Source organism: Mizuhopecten yessoensis, unplaced genomic scaffold (assembly GCF_002113885.1).
Source record: "Mizuhopecten yessoensis strain PY_sf001 unplaced genomic scaffold, ASM211388v2 scaffold10917, whole genome shotgun sequence".
Taxonomy (NCBI): Eukaryota; Metazoa; Mollusca; class Bivalvia; order Pectinida; family Pectinidae; genus Mizuhopecten; species Mizuhopecten yessoensis.
In genome coordinates, this window is record NW_018408786.1 from 210,181 (window position 1) to 216,516 (window position 6,336).

Genomic DNA, 6,336 nt, shown 5'->3' on the forward strand with positions numbered 1-6,336 from the left:
TAGTGAGAAATGTAAGGCGACTAGTGAGATATGTAAGGCGACTAGTGAGATATGTAAGACGATTAGTGAGATATGTAAGGTGACTTGTGAGATATGTAAGACGATTAGTGAGATATGTAAGACAAATGAGATATGTAAGGCGATGAGTGAGATATGTAAGGCGACTAGTGAGATATGAAAGGTGATTAGTGAGATATGTAAGGCGACTAGTGAGATATGTAAGACTAGTGAGATATGTAAGGCAATTAGTGAGATATGTAAGGCAACTTGTGAGAAATGTAAGGCGACTAGTGAGATATGTAAGGCGAATAGTGAGATATGTAAGGCGATTATTGAGATATGTAAGACTAGTGAGATATGTAAGGCAATTAGTGAGATATGTAAGGCGACTAGTGAGATATGAAAGGGGATTAGTGAGATATGTAAGGCGACTAGTGAGATATGAAAGGTGATTAGTGAGATATGTAAGGCGACTAGTGAGATATGAAAGGTGATTGGTGAGATATGTAAGGCGACTAGTGAGATATGAAAGGTGATTAGTGAGATATGTAAGGCGACTAGGGAGATATGTAAGACTAGTGAGATATGTAAGGCGATTAGTGAGATATGTAAGGTGACAAGTGAGATATGTAAGACTAGTGAGATATGTAAGGCGATTAGTGAGATATGTAAGGCAATTAGTGAGATATGTAAGGCGATAAGTGAGATATGTAAGGCGTGTAGTGAGATATGTAAGGCAATTAGTGAGATATGTAAGGCAACTTGTGAGAAATGTAAGGCGACTAGTGAGATATGTAAGGCAACTAGTGAGATATGTAAGGCGACTAGTGAGAAATGTAAGGCAACTTGTGAGAAATGTAAGGCGATAAGTGAGATATGTAAGGCGTGTAGTGAGATATGTAAGGCAATTAGTGAGATATGTAAGGCGATAAGTGAGATATGTAAGGCGATTAGTGAGATATGTAAGGCGATTAGTGAGATATGTAAGGCTATTAGTGAGATATGTAAGGAGATTAGTGAGATATGTAAGGCTATTAGTGAGATATGTAAGGCTATTAGTGAGATATGTAAGGCAATTAGGGAGATATGTAAGGCGTGTAGTGAGATATGTAAGGCGTCTAGTGAGATATGTAAGGCTATAAGTGAGATATGTAAGGCGTCTAGTGAGATATGTAAGGCTAGTGAGATATGTAAGGCAACTTGTGAGAAATGTAAGGCGACTAGTGAGATATGTAATACTAGTGAGATATGTAAGAAGATTAGTGAGATATGTCAGGCGATTAGTGAGAAATGTACGGCGATTAGTGAGATATGTAAGGCGATTAGTGAGATATGTAAGGCAATTAGTGAGATATGTAAGGCAATTAGTGAGATATGTAAGGCGATTAGTGAGATATGTAAGGCGATTAGTGAAATATATAAGGCGATTAGTGAGATATGTAAGGCGATTAGTGATATGTAAGGCGATTTGTGAGATATGTAAATGTTAACAGGAAGAATTAATTATGACGAGCTCAAGCGTCACCAGTAAGTTGGTAGTTATCTTTATTGGCCGACTAGTTTCGCCTCTTGGTGCGGCGAGGCTTCATCAGGACATGGGGTCAAATGGATATAGAAAGACAAATATATGTCAAACCAATTGAGCCAAGCCTAACTAAGCTATACTTTTAAAGTATTACAATAATTTGACCTTTGAACTTTTCTCTCAACCTTGACCTTGAATTTTGAACCCAACAGTGAAACAGAGAAAAAGGTAGCAATAACTTTTCCATACATATCTGCCTTGCATCAACAAGATTCATCACAGAATTTCAGAGGGTAAAACAATGCCCTTCACAATTCATGCCAGGGAATTAAAACTAGTGTAGAAACAATTGATTCAAATAAATTTGTTATTAAATGAAGTTCAAAATGTAATTGGATCAATTGTATATTGTATCGTGGAAAGACATGGTTAATATTTTAATCATATCTCAAAGATGACGGACATCAGATAGGACTTTTTGGTATTCAGGTTCTTCTATGGCTGTTAAATTTATATTACAGAAAACTCAAGACGTTTGTTTTGTTTAATTATTTATTACCGGTATTTGGTGAAATTAATGTAAATCCATATAATACATTAGATATATTTTAGACAAGTGTATATTGAATACAATTTGCAATATTTTGAAACAAATGCACCTACTGGTAACATTCTCACATTTAAATCGTCATCAATTGAAGAACATTATAAATTCAAAAAAGCAAACATCTATTTATCTGTGTAATAGTTAGAGTTAAGATAACATGAAACAATCCTACAATATTAATTAATTGACATAAAAAACGATTTCATTTAAATACCATTTGTATAATGCAGTAATGTAAAAGGAATATCCCCATTGTGTCTCAACCTGTGATGGCCCCCCCAGCATGGCAAGGAATTATAGTAATTTGTGGGTCAAGGTCATGATCACATGAGACAAAGATAAATTATGTATATATGTAATATTCTGATTAAATAGTAATCACAGTTGACATATCAGCAATAAGACATGAGTTCACAAAGATAATTGTCAGCTGGTAATACAGAATATAAAGTTAGGTATCACTGTTAGCTCTTCAGGGACGAAGGTTGTAACATTTCTGTATAGGAGGCCTAGGGTACAGTCAAATAAGCTCAGAAAAACACCTCCATTTAGATACCACCTGTATTAAGAGACTACCTGTATTAAGAGACCACCTGTATTAAGAGACCATCTGTATTAAGAGATCACCTGTATTGAGAGACCATCTGTGTTAAGAGACCACTTTTAATGTTCCCAATTATAGTGATTTCATAGTGAAACAAACCTTTATTATGACACCACCTGCATAAAGAGACCACCTTTGCTAAGAGACCACATCCATTAAGAGACCACCTATGTTAAGAGACCACTTTTTGGACATCCCGAGGTTGGTTTCTCATTACAGGTTTGACTGTATGTTACATGTATGTAAAACCTATAGTCTTTGTGATCTCTCCAAGTGGTCTAATTCCTGTGCACATACTCCAAGGAAATATGTAACAGACATTGGAAACTATGTGGACACTGAATTTCTCCCAGATTGCTACAGTCGAAAAAATATTCACATATTACAATGTACCAGTGATACATACACTGCACATGATTAACAGCACACGTTGAATAACATGGACGAGCTCCAGTAATGGCGAGTCGGGGCAGGTAGCCTCAATAAATCAACATGACAAATATAATTTTTAATACATCTAGATTTCAGTAAATATGTATAATATATATATATATAAGTAAAAAAGAATGTGTATACAAGCATTCTGAATAAACAAAATTATTATGGAAAATGTATTTAATGCCTGTAGGTAAAAAACAAGGCAGTGTATTGCAAGCAGTCCATAGTCCGTCACCTCTGGACAAAGCTAGGTTTTAAAAAAATGGCAGGCTAGTACTCTGTTGTAATGAGGTACAAAACCAAATTTCAGTTACAAGATGCTCAGCCACCCCAAGAGGTACCCACATACAAAAATTGGCTAAGTCAATCATCGACAAATTGACACATGCTGAACAAAGGGGCATAACTCTGTATGTAACAGGCCATAAACAACACTGCCATCTCGAGAGGTACTGCAGTACTGGCAAAATTTGGTAATTTTAGGTAAAAGACTATATGAGCTACATATTGACACACAGAGTGATGGACTGACTGACGGAAGAAATGCAAACCTTTGATCCTATTTGGAAGTACATGTAATTTGCAGGAAACTTGTAATGATACATATTCGGAAACCTCCAATATTCGGGGTAACCCTACTTAATCTTAAACAAAATGTCAATCTTCATAGATTATTGGTAAAAGGGATCTAAATAAGCTGATGACTTTTTAAATAAAACGCATCTCAAAAATTTCTACAATAAAGGGAGGTTTATGTAAGTAAAATCCTCAAAAAAAGGAACCTGATTCAGAAGTTTGCATGCCTATTATTCTTAGACATATAAATATTATTCATAATAAATTGTAGGTAAGGTAGATATATGTAACACCCTGAAATATAAACAGTTCAGTGGTCTCAATAAATAACACACTTAGAATTCTATCCTTAAATGTATGTTTAATAAAACAACAACTGTAGAGGAATGCAATTAATATATTATTAATTAAACCACCATCTTGGCATCTGTTTTGGGGATGGCATCAAAATGAGACAAATTGGGATTTTAACCATAGAGATAAAGTACACCTATCACAGAAAAAAAAAAATGCCTGGGATACTACTTAGAATTACAGCATAACCAGGGTTGTTCTCAAATCAGTTGTGAAGAAACTGACATATATCTAATAGTTGGTATAGACAGAATGACTACATTTTTTTTTATAATATTTAACTCAAATATTATAAACAATATTTAAAACACATACCGGTAAATGGTTTTTTTTGGTCAAAATTTAAAATTGCTAAAGATAGTTATGGACTGTCTAGAAGGACAAATTTTTAATTAAAATGATTACAAAATTATAGACTGGACATCGGGTAAACTGGGTCTTTAAAGCTATTATAACCATAAGATTTGATCGATATCACTAAAATCCATCAAAAGCAAAACATTTAACATGTAATCTTAAAAAAAATATATATAAAAAAGACTGAAACAGCTTCAAACAGTAAGCTGCAGCCCAAATAACATAACATGTACCTTAAAAAAAGTTGTCTGCAGCTTGTAACTTACCCTTTTTTACCCTGTGACACATGAAAAAATTAAGGTAATTCATTTGAACAAACTTGATAGCACTCAATCCCAGGGTAACCTAGAGGTCACATATCATCACCCTAGGCATTATGGTTCTTAAGAAGTCATTTTCAGCTTTTAATACATTTAACACCTGTAACTTTGAATGTTGGCCAACGCAAGGATATCAAATTTAACAACCTTAAAAGTACTTTAGCCCAGCATGCTTATCATACTGAATCTAAGGCACATCATTCTGAAGAAGAAATTGAAATGTGAAAATTTGACTACCATGCATCAAAGATGGAACCTTTTAGTTTAAGATAAAATCAGTGATAGATGATGGTCAAAAGAGTGCCCAACTTTAAACATATTTAAATGCTGATTGAAAAGCAGACATGCATAGGTGGTAAAAATAGAAAACATCTGATCAAAAAGTTAACAAAAATACCCGAAATCTTTCAAATTATATATAGAATCTTAGATGAGTTTTCATTTCATATGAGATTTTATGAAACGAGTCTTAAGAGTTTTTATTTTTGCAAGCCTTGGCGAGCAAAAATTAAAACTTTGAGATGAGTTTCATAAAAGCTCATATGAAATGAAAACAAATGTGAGATACCTTTTATCACATAACTCAGAAAACTTACATTTTGACAGGTTTTAAAGCCAAAATGTAGAGGGCTTAATCAAACGGAGACAGCCATTTTATTGCGCCATTCACAATGTATGACGTCACGTCATTGTCCATATTATGACGTCACAATCAATTTCTGACTGGCACAGCCAATGAAAAACGCTCCAGGGTATATTACACTAGTGACATATGTAAAAATATTACACGGGCAAATTCACTGGATAAGAGGCCGATTATGTGATAAAAGTAGGTAAGCCTACCATTTCTTGATGACAAAGTTATGTAAAACTTTGAATTACAAAATGTTTTCATTTCCAAAATACCTCATGGTAAGTATATCATTGCCCAATACCGATTACATTTCAACTTTAATAACATTTTAGGTAGCCTTGAATTGGTTATTATCTTACTACGGTTGTGTTCTTAACTGTGGTCCCTTACAGCTGTACATCTTAAATAATTCTGTAAATATACGACCCAATACGTTTTCACACAATAACAGCAGAATGTACTTCTTACAGTCAAGTACACAACATTTTATTATAACAATAGGTCACACACTGTCGACTCATTATGCGTCCATTTATTCATATTGTCTAAACATGTTTAGAGGTTTCTGACCAGACAAGGTTTGGAATTATGATTGGATTTCTGAACGTTGGTCACAACCTTGATATTGGAAATACAGAACTTGGAGAGTAATATGCAACATGCATCCTTGTCATGACATATATACCAGGAAATACCTAGGACATTTGTACAACCCTATTGTCCCCTTGTGTTACCAGTAGGACTTAACATAACCTTTCTGTAGCTATAAACACCAGGAGTCACCAGTAGGGGAAATAACACAACCCTTCTGTAGCTATAGATACCTGGAATCACCAGTAGGGGACGTAACACAACCCTTCTGTAGCTATAGATACCTGGAGTCACCAGTAGGGGACGTAACACAACCCTTCTGTAGCTATA